Here is a 16027-nt window from a genome sequence, read left to right as displayed (position 1 = left end):
ATGTGTAATAAACTGTCTTGCTGCTTACTGAGATTTGTACCTTGTAGGAGAAAAAAAGAAGACAAGAGCCTAATTACTGTTTTTGTGTGATTCCAAATGCTCAAACAGGCTACTCTTGTATTTATTGTACTTTCCATATCTCAGGATTCAACTTTTTAGGACCTTGCTACTCAGAGTGGGGTACATCAGCAGCAACATCGAGATCACCTGAGAGTTTGTGAGAAACAATGAATCTCAGATACACGTTAGACTCATGGAATAAACATCTGCATTTAATAATCCATCCTAGTGAATCTCATACACTTCAATATTTGAAAAGCACTACACTAGGAGATAGAACTATCTGGCTATGAATTTTGGTAGTACCTCTTAAAAACCTCGGTCGACTGAGGATCATATTCATCATAGGTGAAATAGAAATAATAAAGACTCCTCCTTCCACTGCTCCCAGCACCGGGCCTCCCAGGCGACAAGGGCCAAGCACCCACCAGCCGGAGCCACGCACCCGCTGCTTCCAGAGCCCTCTGGGCGGCGGACTGGCTCACTGTGCAGATTCTTCCTAACCTATTGGTGAGAACTACGACACAAGATGGCCGCAAATAAACCCAAGGATCAGAATAATTTGGCCTTACACAAAGTCATCGCGGTGGGCAGTGCCAGTGCGGGCAAGGCTGCTCTGACTCTACAATTCATGTACGATGAGTTTGTGGAGGACTATGAGCTTACCAAAGAAGGCACCTATCAGAAGAAAATAGTACTGGATGGCGAGAGAGTACAGATCGATATCTTAGAAACAGCTGGGCAGGAGGACTATGCTGCAATTAGAGACAGCCATTTCCGAAGCAGGGAGGGGTTTTTCTGTGTCTTCTCTGTTACAGAAATGGAATCCTTTGCAGCTACAGCTGACTTCAGGGAACAGATTTTAAGAATAAAAGATGAGAATGTTCCATTTCTACTGGCTGGTAACAAATCAGATTTAGAAGATAAAAGGAGGTTTCTGTAGAAGAGGGACAAAACAGAGCTGAACATTGGAAATGTTAACTATGTGGAAACATCTGGTAAAACACGAGCTAATGTTGACAAGGCATTTTTTGATTTACTGAGAGAAATTCGAGCAAGAAAGATGGAAGACAGCAACGAAAAGAATGGGGGGGAAAAAGAGGAAAAGTTCGGCCAAGAGAATCAGAGAAAGATTCTGCAACTTATAATCAAAGCCCAGATTCCTTTCTTATCTTGACCATACATATAAATATAATTTATAAGCACTGCCATTGAAGGCTTAATTGACTGAAATTACTTTAACATTTTGGAAATTGTTGTATATTGCTAAAAGCATGAATTGGAACTGCAATAAAAGTCAAATTTACTTAAAAAAATAAATGTGGCTTCACTAAGAAGCAAAGTTCAACTTATTTCATTATTGCCTACATTTATCATGGTCCTGAATGTAGCGTATGAGCTTGTGTTTCTCGGGCAGTCTTTCTTGAAATATTAAATAAAGAGGTGAGATGGGGGTGGGGAATGGGAGGAAAGGTGACTTTCTCTGTTTTTTTTTTGTTTTTTTTTTTTGAGACGGAGTCTCGCTGTGTCACCCAGGCTGGAGTGCAGTGGCACGATCTCGGCTCACTGCAAGCTCCGCCTCCCGGGTTTACGCCATTCTCCTGCCTCAGCCTCCCGAGTAGCTGGGACTACAGGCGCCTGCCACCACGCCCGGCTAGTTTTTTGTATTTTTAGTAGATACGGGGTTTCACCATGTTAGCCAGGATGGCTCTGTTTTGTTTTGTTTTGTTTTTATATATAAAGCTTAAAGTTTATATCATTTTAAAATATCTTGGTCTTCTACTACCTTGAAAAATGACAATTGTGAACATGATAAATTTTACCACTTTTTGTAAACCATCGTTATGCCAAATTTAGAAGAAAAAGTTATTGGTGTGGTTGTTGCATGTAGTTAAACTGAGAGTAATTCATCTGTGAATCTGCTTTAATTACCTGGTGATTAATTTAGAAAAGTGGTGTAAACGTGCACATGGAAATTTTTGAATATACCTTAATTTAAAAACTGAAAAATCTGGAGGTGTTCTTACTGACACCAGGGTTCGACTGCCCCATATGTCGTGGTGAGAAAATATATGCCCAGCATGGAGTACAGTTTTTGTATAGAAAATCCTTGAGAAATAACTGTCTGCTAGGACTCTGCCCAAATTTAAAATCTGTGCCATTCTCTGGTTCTTGAAAATAAGATTCCAGAACTCTTTGATCGCTTTTAATAAACTGCAAGGTAATTTAAAATGAAGGAACAGCATGTAGTTGTAAGAGAATTTTTGACTGCGAGGATTCAGCATCAGTTTGAATGAACCCTCTTTTTCTCTAAGATGTTGGTCCCTGGAAATCACTTTCTGCCAGTGGTGAACATGTAAGTGTTAAGTTTTTAATCTCCTGGGAGCAGAGCACAGGAAGAAAATGTCAATAATGCTAATGCATCTTGCACTGGGACACTTTGGGAAAATATTCATGCTTGCCATCTGTTCATTTCCAAGTTTGTATTCATGAAGTTACAGTTTTATATAGGAATTATTAGGAGTAATTTTTGCCCGTTTATGTTCATAATGAAGAACATTGTAGCTACATTTTCAGACGTTAACATCAAGCAGTCAAACCCGGATACAGTGTAGAAAATATGTTTGGCACACACTAACCAAACATCAGGCCGGGTCACCATTGCGTGGTGTCCCTGCTAAAAGAATTCGATCACGTTATTTGGGGACATAATTTCAGTGGGAAATATGCCACTGTCAGATTTTTTTTTCCTCTTTCCAGTGGGGCTAGGACAGTTGATTCAACAGAGTATTTTTTTCTTTTTGCTCAATCCTACTTTCAACAGGCCAAAGATGTGTTCAGGCATTCCAGGTAATAGGTGTGTATGTAAAGTTAAAAATAGGCTTTTTAGGAACTCGCTCTTTAGATAGGACATCCAGTTTCTCATGCTAAATATTTGTCCTTAAAGAATTAGAGATGTACATCTTTCATATTTCTCATAGGCTATGCCATATGCAGAATTCGTAACCAATGTAACACTAGCCAGTGGGCCCAGCAATCTCCATGTGTACTCATTATAGTCTTATTTAACCAGGACTCCTAACCACTAACATTGTGACTTTGCTTTGAGACCTTTCCTCTTCTGGGTACTGAAGTGCCATGAAGCCAACTGACAAAGATGCATCATGTATCTTAGGCTGATGCCACTAATTGATTTGTTTATTTTCAATTTGAGCCATTTAAAGACCAATAAACTTCTTTTAAAAAAATCGAAATAATAATATGTTTGTAGGTTTTTGTGCATACATTTTGGCATTGAAGAGGGTTTCTTCCACCTCTTTTACTACGTAACATAAAAACAGTCCTTAATGTCCTATTGGGACATTGCACTATCCATCAAAATACTGTACTTGACAAACTCTCTGTGCTCCATAGTCAAGCAGAGCTGAGTTTCACCCCTGGCTCTGTCTCTTTCAAGATTTTTATGAAGATTAAATGACATAATTAAAGTGAAAATGTCTGGTAGTTTTTCCAGAACCTAATAAGAATTCAACAAAGTTTATCTAATGAATATTAATTTGCTCTATAACAATTGAGTGAAATGAGTGTTACCTTGTTTGTTCGTCTAAAACCACCTGACTCTCATGCTAAGATCCAACTCATTGTCCATAGTGTGTAACATTCTTGAAGACATTTATTTTCTAGAAAGCTGGTGTAGCACTGAGTCCTTAGAATATTTTGACCATAAAGGCTTTCAGGACTTAAAAAGTTGATTCCTTAGTTACCTGGCCATGCAACTTTTCTTTCTCCTTTCTTTCTCTCTTTCAACTATTCCCATCCTCATCTCTTAATTAAATCTTCTACCCTTTCAAATTTCCTGATTTCAGCTCTTAGATAAAAAACAAACAAAAAAAAAATGAGCTCACACTAACAAATTTCTGGTACAAAATAATTTTCCTATAGATAATCATACATTAAAAGAGAGTAGTTCTTAATCCAAGTGAATTTTTATTTTGTGCTTATATTATTGTGACTCATTCACAAACACAATAAAATGTATATTATTTCATTTAAAAAATTTACTGAGAGCCTGCTATGCAGCAGACACTTTTTTAGGCAACGAGGACTGAGTTCAGAAGTAGACAAAAAAATCTTGCCCTGCTGGAACAACCGGACGTCCACATACAAAGCAGTCAATGTAGACACAGACATTACGCCCTTCACAAAAATTAACTCAAAATAGGTTACAGGCCTAAAACACAAAAACAGAAAACTCCTGGAGGATAACATAGAAGTAAGTCCAGATAACCTTGGATTTGGTGTTGACTTTTCAGATACAACACCAAAAGTACAATACATGACAGAAATAATTGATAATCTGGGCTTCATTAAAGTTAAAAAGTACTCTGTGAAAGAAAATGGGAAGAGAATGAGAAGACAAGCCAAAGACTGGGAGAAAATATTTACAGGCCTTAGGACTATTTTCCAAAACACACACACACAGAAACTCTCACAACTCAAAAAGAGAAAACAAAAAAGGCTGATTTAAAAATAGGCCAAAGACATTAATAGGTATACAGATGGCAAATTCACATTTAAAATATTCTCCATGTCATGTCATTATGGAAATTAAAATTAAAGCAGCAATGAATTATTACTACACACCTATTAGAATGACCAAAATGAAGAACACTGACAACACCAAATGTTGGTGAAGATACAGAGCACCCAGATCTCTCATTCATTACTGGTGAGAATACAAAATGGTGCAACCACTTTGGAATAGGGATTGACTGTTTCTTACAAAATTAAACAAATATTTACTATATGATCGAATAGAAATTCTTGGTACTTCCCCAAAGGAATCAGAAGCTTATTTTCACAAAAAAAAAAAAAAGAAAGAAAAAAAAGAAAACCCTACACGTAGATATTTATAGCAGCTTTGTTCATAATTGCTAATGCTTGGAAACAATATGTCCTTCAGTAGGTGAATGGATAAACAAAGTATGGTATATTCAGAGAATGCAACACTATTCAGCACTGAAAAGAAATAAACTATTATGCCATGTAAAGATATGGAAGAAACTTTTACACCCATTGCTATGTGAAATAAGCCAAGCTGAGAAAAGTTACCTATTGTATGATTTAAACAATATAACATTCTGGAAAAGGCAAAACTGTGGAGACCAAAAAGATCAGTAGCTGTTCAGAGTTGAGTTGAGGGTTGAGGAAGGCAGAATTAGTAGACAGCATAGAGCATTTTTAAGACAGCAAAAGTATTTGGTATGATACTGTAATGGTGGATACATGTCATTCATTATACAGTTGTCGAAATCCACAGAATATACAACACCAAAGTGAACCCTAATATAAACTATGGACTTTGGGTGATTATGATGTGCCAAGTCAGGTTCATCGGTTGCAACAAATGTACCACATTAGTGGGAGATGTTGATAATAGGGAGGCTGTGGTTGTGTGGGACCAGGGGTATATGGACTATCTCAGTACCTTCAACTCAATTTTGCTGTAAATCTAAAATGGTTCTGAAAAATGAAGACTATTAAAAAACTTCCTGCCCTCATGGAAGTTATGTTGCAGTGGAGGAGAAGCAAAATAAAAAAATAGAAAAAATATAGTATGTTAGATGATGATAAATTATATGTAGAATAATTAAGCCAGCTGGAGGCAGAGAGATTCTGTTGAGAGAGTTGAAATGTTAGTTGACACAGTAGGGGAGGCTTCATTGAGAAGGTGACTTTTGACAAAGGACATGGAGGAAGTGAGGGATTGATCCATACAGATATCAGATGGAATGGGCATTCCAGCCTTGGGGTGTCAAGAACAAAGGTATTGAAGCAGAGATGCATCTGGCTCGTTTCAGGAACAGCAAGAAGGCTAGTGTGTCTAAAGTGGTGCACAGTATGGAGAATGGGCATATGGCCAGATCATTTTGGGAAGTGTATCAGACAGGATAAAGCCAGGTTACATGTCAGTAACTCACAGTAACATAATCTCAGAGGCATAAGGCAGTAAGGTTTAGTTTTCACTCATGTTGCACGTATATTTCAGGTCAGCTGAGAGCTCTATTTTACCTTCAAAGATGCATAGACACATAAGTATAATCATTTTCAGTGTATGTAAACATCAGTTATTTCATATATTATAAAGGACAAACAGTAGAAGCAAAGAATTTCTGTTAAGTGACCAAAAGAATTTTTGCAGAAGGTCCTCATATTTCTGAGATGCAAAAGATAGGAGTCTAATGCCTTCTGGACTTGATGATCTTGATTCCTTCCTCTGTGGATGCAGAGGCTTCTGTAGGATTCATTTCCTCTAATTTTCTGCTGCTTTGTCCTCCTTCTATTTTCACTCCTGGGGAAACAGATCTAATAACTTCTGTTAACGTTTCCATATAGTGTGGAACTGACCTAAAATGTCACACAATCTGATCTTTTGATATCTTATGTGCTGTACTGGATGTAAAAAATGACCAACTTGAACAGGTTCCCCACTGGGGTCACTGGTCATTCTTTTTTAAGCCAATTAAACTAATGTTCTTTTTGGCAGCATCCATCCATACTCTACTTTTCAGTTCTGGAATTTCACTTTATCTTTACAAATTCCAAGTTTCTCAGGAAAATCTGTTTTCTAACATCTCTATTTTCCTGAACATGTTAATCATAGCTGTTTTTAAGTCCTGTCTTCTAATTCCAAAATCAATGTCATCTATGGATCTTTTTTTATTATCCACCTTTTCTCTTTCTTTTGGCTGGAGCTTTGCCTTTTTAAGAACACATGATTTTAGAAATTGATTATTAGATATTGTGTATGAAAAATTGTTAAGGATTTGGAGGCTCCAAAATGTGTTTAATCTTTCCATCGCTAAACATAAAAAAATGCAGATAGGTTATTGTAATCCAATCAAGATTGAGCTCGAAAGTGGATTTCAGCATTACTAAGGTTTTGTCTACTTTTGGCTTACCTATAATCTTGGATGTAACTCTCCAGCCACACTTGGGTATACACAAATGAACCCTGAATCCTAATCCTGTTTAACATGGAGGCTATTGAAAATTTTTCTTGAAGTTTTGAGAGTTTGTGCTTGGTTTCTCAATCTTTTGTCTTACGTGGTTTTAAAATTTGGCAAATACTCTGTGTGAAAATTGAGATGGTATTGGCAATCAGTTCTTTGCCCCACCCTTCTTACTAACAAATCTAAGCGTTTATTTTTTTGTCACTTTATCTCCATGGGGCAATAATAACTACCTGCTACTTCTAGATCTAGTAATAGAGGCCTTCTCTCTGGGTCCATACTGTGTTCATCAGTTTACTGCCTGTGTTTAGAATCCTAAGTAAACTGGCTACAAAATGTTGGTTTGCTTAACTTTGAAACTGCTTGTTTTTCAGGGATTACACCTACTCCCACCCCAATTCTGATTATCTCAGTAGTTCTCTAATGCCTATAATGTAAAAATTATTTTATCAGGATTGTCTTTTTGTTCTTTAGTGGAATATTTTTCTGTTGCAAGCTACAACATCTTAGGCAAAATTAAAAGTCCATGTATATAGAACTTTTTCTAGTTTGTGTGTTTGTTAAATTTTCACCTTCTCCTTATAGATTATAAACTCCTTGAGAGTAAGGAGTTTTCTGTGTTGCTCATCATTATCTCTCAAGTGTCTATTAACAGCAGTTGTCATGTAAGAACTCAATACATCTGTGTTGTATGAGTGAGTATTCAAAGTTCACATAAAATATGTATGTGCCAGATAAATGCCATCTGCTTCTTTCTTGCCTTCTATTATCAGAAGCAGCTGAGGCTAGAGATGAAAATACATTGTTTTGGAAATTAGAAAAACCATTTAAATGTATCCTTACTATCAGCCTTAATTACCTATAAATGCCCTTACACTTTCACTTGCTTATTCCAAAAAAAGTCCCATATTTGTGAGAGAAGTTTTTCAATTTCAAAGCAGAATCAACCCTCAGTTATATCAGCACTTGTCCATATCATTAAATAACAAGCATACTAACCACTGCTCTCCCAATCCATTTTCACTGAAAAATCAAAATTAATTAGAAGGACAAAAAGCAAAAGTAATCAATAATATCCATTTTCCCCTCATATTTCAACTCTGCTTGGGCCATAGGAAAATAGGAAGAATTGCTTTATAGGCTGAATTAGACCATTGGTGCTATAGTAAGAGGAAAAAAAAACCATTCTGCTATTCTGAATGGTCCATTGGATTTTATAAAACAACAAAAGCCCTATTTAAATTAGTGACACTTGAAAGATTTTTTATTTTAATTATGATGGGTGATCACAGTACACTCAGTGTTTAGGAGTTCAAAACCTAATTCTTCTGCTTAATTGCTAGAACTTCTACATGCTTTGCTTAGGTCACTGACAATCTGTGAAGAAGGAATAGCTGTCTATCAGAGTTAGACCCAGGGTGAACAATTTGGTTAAGGATAGGAGTTTATATTTAACTTATTACTTTCTACTGATAAAGACAGTCCTGGGATACTTACAAAATGCTTCTCTAGATAAATATTGAAGTAAAACGCACATATCTGGAAGACTACCAAGATAAAAAGTCATTTTTTTCCATCAAATTGAAAATTTTAGTTAAATAATGTGATTAAGAAATGTGTTTTTAGTTGCTGAGAAAATAAAATTAACCAATTTTGAAATAAAAATAAAATTTTTAAAGAAATAAGATTAGACCGGGCGCGGTGGCTCACGCCTGTAATCCCAGCTACTTTGGGAGGCCGAGGCGGGCGGATCACGAGGTCAGGAGGTCAAGACCATCCTGGCGAACACGGTGAAACCCCATCTCTACTAAAAATACACCAGGCGTGGTGGCGGGCGCCTGTCGTTCCAGCTTCTAGGGAGGCTGAGGCAGGAGAATGGCGTGAACCCAGGAAGCGGCGGAGCTTGCAGTGAGCTGAGATCGCGCCACTGCACTCCAGCCTGGGCGACAGAGCGAGACTCCGTCTCGGAAAAAAAAAGAAAAAAAAAAAAAAGAAATAAGATTAATATTACCCTTAGTGTTTCATTATTATAGTTTGTTTTAAAATCTGCACTGATCAAAAATACATTCAGCTGAATTTAACAAATATATACATTTATTTATTAACGAAACGAGCTTTATTTAGAATCTACCAAACCAAGCAGGAAAACTAACAATGAATTAAAACAAAGTACGTATCTGTCTCAAGTCTTGAGAATTGCTTCTGAAAGCAATATGCTAAGTGTGTGTGTGTGTGTGTGTGTGTGTGTGTGTGTGTCAGAGAGAGAGAGAGAAAGAGAGAAAGGGAGAAAGAGAGAGAGAGAGAGAGATAGTATAATATCAGTGTAGTCCTTTTTTAAAATGTTGGGCTTCCCAATCTTTATGTATAAAAATAATGCTCTTTGAAAATTAGAAAAAAAGTTTTACCTCATTATCTAAAGTGAGAACTTCAGACCGTATAGTCTTACGTATATAATCTGTATTTTTATTGCCCTGCTATGCATTTAATTACTAATAGAATTTAACAAAGTCCATTCTAATTCATATATATTTTCCAATGTATAAATTTACCTTTAATCAACTAACATTATTTTTAGTAATTGGAACTCCATGGTTGTATATGATTGACAAATATAACCTCCTATGCAGCATACTTAAAATTTTTTATGTAGCTAAACTAATTTTCTAAGCTTATTTACTTTCAAGTCAGAAATCTCATTTCCCAAGAATTTTCTTTTACTTAATGATTGTTTAGAGTTAAATTAGAAAATTATCTTTTGATTAACATTTTTCTGGTATAATAAGGTTAAAAATTATTACTAATTTGCAGCATCAGACCAAGTGTCCACTTGAACATTTTTCATGCGTAAAATATATGATTATATAAGGAATTGGAAGTAATAACAGTAATTGTAACCTATCCCATGATGTATTTGTTCAAATGAGCATACTCTTCACTTAATATTTTTGAAGCATATAGGAGAATAATTGAAAGAGTAATAACTTTCATATGAAGAATAATGAACACAGAGAGATAGAACAAAATTAATCTGGGATTCACTGATAATGTCAGAGTTTCTTGACATCTACATCTTCTACTCACTACCTGCTTAATCTCAAATGCATGTCAATTACAGGAATCCAATCCGACATTTTAAAAGAATGCAACTTGCCTAAAAAGTTAAAGGAAAATTACTTTTGTCTAAAACACACAACAGTTTTCTCCATATATATAATAGATATACATATATATATGATTTCTTAACTCTCCTTAGTTATTTGAAGTTCAGAACAAAGAGTATAAATATATAAATTATAAAATATTGAGGTGCAATTATTTTTAATTATTAATTATGAATATTGTTTATTAAAGTCCATGTCTTCATAGTTCTCTTTTTTTCTTTAGTTAGTTGTACCTGCATTGAAAATACTCCAAAAAATGATCTGCATTCTCCCTTTAGTAAGGTATTTTTATTGGCATTATAAAAGCCACTCAAATTTAGCATCTCTAGGTTTTCTTTCAGCTACATTAAGATTTAACTTACGTATGCACGCATTTAAATAGAATGGATTTTCTCATTATCTGGTCTCATTATTCAAGTTCTCCATTATGGTTTTCACTTAGAAATTTCCCAGTAGTAACATTTCACATGCAGATTCACTAATGCATTTGGAAAGAATATGACTATTTATCCTGTTCTGAAAAATCATCCAAGAAAAATTTAGTGATGATTCAGAGACATGTAAGTACCATGTGAAGTAAGCTTTATTTATTTTTCATCCAAGCAGAGAAGAAGCTGAGATTAGATATAATTAATTCTTTCCAATATTGTATCAGATGGGTTATTATAGAGAAAATGTTTTTAATGAACTACCTTAATTCATGAGGCATAGTATTAGATGTAGTTGATTTGAAGTGAAGCACTAGAGATTCAAGTGAGTTACAAATATATTTCCTGATAATTAGATTTATTAATTATTGGAATGTGTTCCTAAGAGATTTGCTGGAATTCCCACTTTTTAAAGTGGGTCCAAAGAATAGAATACCAGAAAATCCCCAATAGAAACTATAGATAAGTTCTCTCTTAATTCAAAGAACAGCCAGCGTCATATGTAAATGCAACTCTGAAGGCATTCTCATTATAATTTGAAGTGAGAAAAGAATTATGAGCCTGATATTTTATTAGATCAATAAGCCACAAATCAGATATGTTGGTTATAACTTTTGAAAACCTGGCATAATAATCATAAATACTTGCAGACAACATGCTTTTCCATTTATGAGAACGAATGTTCTAGCAGTGTCTGGATAAAAACTAAATATACCAAAATAAATAGCTGCCCTATATAAAAACTGGTACAAAAATATAAAATATTGAGAAAAAATTAACAATAAATATGATGAAATTATATGATGGAAGTTATTTACAAATATGGAGCAATGTAAGAGAAATCTTATAAATGAACAGGTACACCATGATCTGGTCTTGCAAGAACAAATAAATCTTTCAAGTCTTCTCCTTTAATAATTAGAGAGTTAAGTAATTTCGAGTAAAGCTTCAAGTGGGAAATGTTTTATTCTTTTGCAGGATTGAATTGGAGTATCAGCTGAATAAAATAAACAAACAAGATTAGCCAAGCCATTTTAAGAAGACTGAATAGTACATATCTTGTTAGATTTTAGAAATATAGCATAAAGGCCGGGCGCGGTGGCTCAAGCCTGTAATCTCAACACTTTGGGAGGCCGAGACCGGCAGATCACGAGGTCAGGAGATCGAGACCATCCTGGTTAACATGGTGAAACCCGATCTCTCCAAAAAAAAAAAAAACAACAACAACAACAAAAAAACTAGCTGGGCGAGGTGGCGGGCGCCTGTAGTCCCAGCTACTTGGGAGGCTGAGGCAGGAGAATGACGTAAACCCGGGAGGCGGAGGTTGCAGTGAGCTGAGATCCGGCCACTGCACTCCAGCCTGGGCGACAGAGCAAGATTCCGTCTCAAAAGAAAAGAAAAGAAAAGAAAAGAAAAGAAAAGAAAAGAAAAGAAAAGAAAAGAAAGAAGGAAGGAAGGAAGAATAAAGACCACTAGTACAATTTCATAATTTTGTTAGTGTGTACATTTTATGAGCAGTCTAATGCAGTTTCTAGATCTTCTTTTCCTTTAAGATGCCTATGAAGAGAAAGAAAAAAAAAAAAGGAATAAAATTGCCAGGTTAAAAACAGTAGGACTCGATGTCAAAATACTTGCACTCTCTGCAAATTTTCCAATAGCCATAATGTCAATAATATTTCAATTAAAAACATATTGTACTCTGACCAAAACATGATGCAAACATTTTTACCTTACAGAAAGTAGAGATAGATGCCTTTTCCTTATTTTCTCCAGTGATGCTATGCTTAGTCCAGAAATGGAAGAGTTGTGACAAAAACAATATTGTAATAATTACCGTAGTGTCTGACCTTTTATTCACTAGCTCCTTGACCTTATTTCTCAGTTCTGCTATAGGTATCTATTTTTATTATTTTAAAATTTATCCACCTAGTGATTATTTTAGAAATGTAAGAAAACATGTATACTTGTATTCATTTATTCCTTTTCTTACACAAAAGAGCATATTTTGTATACTGTTTTTCACCTTTCTTTCTTTTTTCATCCCATATTATATCCTGGAGATCACTACGTATCAGCTTAGGGATATGTTCTTAACATTTTACAGTTGTGTGATATTATTAGGTGGGTGCAAAAGTAATTGTGGTTTTTGACATTAAAAGTAATGGCAAAAGCCGCAATAACTTTTGCACCGACCTAATAATACATTACGTAGGTTGACTATAGATTACCAATCAGTCCCAAATTGAGAGATATTTGTTTCCAATCATGTGGCACTACAAATATAAGCACAAATAATAATTTTGTGCCTAAGTAATTTTATAAGTTTGCTGGTATATATTTGGGATAGACTCCTACAAGTGGGCAGTTGGGTGAAAGAGTAATAAATTCCCTAAAGTTCTTCCAGATATTGCTGTGTTCTTCACCATAAGTGTTAAAGCTTGTTGCATTTCCATAAACAATGTGTGAATATTCCCGTTTCCATACAACTGAGCTTGTTGTCAAATTTTTAGATTTTTGATAAACGCGAGGTATAATTTTAATGCTCATTTGTATTATTATGAGTAAGGGTGAACATCTTTTTTCACATGTTTAAACACCATTTTCATTTCTTGCTTTGAATAGTCTGTTCATATATTTTATCCAGTTAAAAATTACTGATAGTTTTATTTTCCTCAAATTTTAAGATCTCTTTGTATATTATTCTTCTGCATTGATTATAAAGTTCATATAGAAAAATGAGCAAACAATAATTATAGGGAAACTTTATGTGTATATTATGTCTTAGATATTTATCAGTCAGTATGTTATTTTTACTTGTTTATGGTGTTTTCTGTAATGCAACTTTTAATGTGCAAATCTACTAATTATTTGAATCATAGTTAAAATTATTTCCATCCTCAAGTTTTAAAGTAATTTACCTATTGTTTCTTTAAGTACGTGATGATTTTAGTGTTTACATTTACATTTCTGATCCATTTGTAACTTATCATGCAGTATGGTATGAAATATAAATTCAGTTATCTCTTTCAAATGACTAGCCTTAATAATCCTTATCAAAAAGTCCTTATTTCTCCATACATTTGAAATGTCTTATTCTTTGTATGCTACTTTTCCAAGTGCATTTGGATCTGTTTTTGGGCTTTGGACCCTGTTATATTGGTAGATCTGTACCAATAATGAACATTTAATTATAGGGCCTTTATAATATTTTTAAATATCTGGTAGGACTGTGTTCCCAATAGTCTTCTTTTGTTTCCCCTTTTGCTGGAGTTTCCCTATAATTCTTATTTGTTAATTTTTCTATATGAACTTTATAATCAATGCAGAAAAATAAGTCTGTTGATGTTTTTATAGAAATCATGCAAATTTATAACTGAGAAAGAATTGACATTTTATTTTTCACTTGTTTAAATATATTATGTGTCTTTTATTGGATTTTTAAGTTTTTCTCATTTAATTTTGCACAGCAGTTTTAAGTTTGTGCATAAACATTTTTCTGGCTTTCCGTTGGTTTTTATTATTGTTACTATAGAAAACAGGATTTTCTCTGCTATGCCTTCTAATTGGTTATTCATTGTATTGATTTCTATATGATTATTTCCTGTTATGTTATCATACTCTGTTATTGTTTGTAGCAGTTTTTTCACGGATTCTCTTGTGTTTTCCAGATATAAAATCATGCCATCTGTAAAACTTACTTCAATTTTTATTATCATTCCTCTAACTGCATTCTTCTATCTAATTTTATTGGCTGATAGCTTAGTACTATGTTAAACAGTAATGACAATAGTAGTATCTTTGTCTCACTTCAGACTTTAAAGAAGTGTCTCTAGTGTTTTCTCAATGTATGAGTTTTTCAATATATTAATCAGTTTTTTGGCAATAACGGTGCATAACGACAAAACCAAAATTAAATGGCCTTCACAGTAAGCATTGATTTATCTTTCTCGGGTCTATGAGTGGACTGTAGCTTTCCCTGACTTCTCTGGAAGAATAAAGAAGAACAAAAGCAATATTGTTTTAAAAGTGAGAAAAAATGTTTTTAAAATAGTAATCTGTTATATAAATTAAGGGAATCACTGTACTACTTCCCAACTCAGTCAATTAAGATCCTTATCAAGACATATCTAGTAGAAGTGTTGAATTTCAAAAAGAGACAAGGTCCTGTCCCTAGCCTATAAACTTTGTTAAAAGGAAACAGTTTTAATTTTATATCGTATGTAATAGAAGATCAAAGGGCAATGGAGTAATAATGACAGAGTACTGGGACAATTAGGACCTAAGGAGTTTAGAGAAAAGTTTCTTCTATGTTAGAAAACAGTGAAATTTCCAGCTATTCAAGGGCTCAGAAAACATGCCACCTATGTAGTTTTGTTGAACATATGATGAATATGTGCGTGCACACACACACACACACACACACAAACACAAAATACAGTCATATAAAACTTTAAGATTTTTTGTTGTAGTTGACAAAGATTTTCTTTAATCTGACAATATTTGTCAAGCATGCTTCCAAGTATTGGGAAAAATTGATGATCAAAACAGAGGTTGACTCTGCCTTCATGGTAATTTATAGAGATAAATAGGAAAAAATAATAACTTAAAAATATTTTTAAAAAACTTGTGGTGTACAAGAACATTTTAAGTTTTAGTACAGTTTGGTTCTTGAATTTGGGAAATAATTTGATTCACTCAGCTTTCTCATGTGCATTCCATGAATTTTGACCCTGAATGTTTATTCTTCCAGTAAGGGAAAAATGTGATTTTTGAGCCACGTCCTTAATCCCACAATATACATAAATGTTTTTTCAAATTTATTTTCTTTTTCCAAAAAAAATCCACACACACTTAAAGTAATTGTGCTGAAATAAAAACAACAACAACAAAAATTTTCTCTCCAAGAAAGGAATCTTTGACAAAGATATTGGCAAAATACTTATATACTAACTCCTTAGATTTAGAGGTTAAAAAAATTGAAAAGGCCAGGCACAGTGGCTCATGCCTGTAATCTCAGCACTTTGAGAGGCCGAGGTGGGCAGATCACCTGAGTTTGCGAGTTCAAGACCAACCTGACCAACATGGAGAAACCCCATCTCTACTGAAAATACAAAATTAGCTGGGCGTGGTGGCGCATGCCTGTAATCCAAGCTACTGGGGAGACTGAGGCAGGAGAATCACTTGAAATCCAGGAGATGGAGGTTGCGGTGAGCCGAGATCACGCCATTGCACTCCAGCCTGGACAAAAAGAGCAAAACTCCGTCTCAAAAAAAAAAAAAAAAAAAAAAAAAGAAAGAGAGAAAGAAAGAAAGAAAAAGACTAACGAATCATGAAGCATAAGTAATCTATTATAAAGATAGTGGAC

General features: G+C 34.5%; 1 pseudogene; it reads left to right on the top strand.

Moving 5' to 3' along the window:
* The first annotated feature begins 589 nt into the window (after positions 1 to 589).
* LOC695283 (ras-related protein Ral-A pseudogene) lies at positions 590 to 1208 on the top strand (annotated as a pseudogene).
* The last annotated feature ends 14819 nt before the right edge of the window (positions 1209 to 16027 follow it).

This window comes from Macaca mulatta, chromosome 11, assembly GCF_049350105.2.
Source record: "Macaca mulatta isolate MMU2019108-1 chromosome 11, T2T-MMU8v2.0, whole genome shotgun sequence".
In the NCBI taxonomy this organism is placed as follows: domain Eukaryota; kingdom Metazoa; phylum Chordata; class Mammalia; order Primates; family Cercopithecidae; genus Macaca; species Macaca mulatta.
Note: the sequence above shows the minus strand (reverse complement) of the source record. Positions and strands in the feature narration are given on the sequence as shown.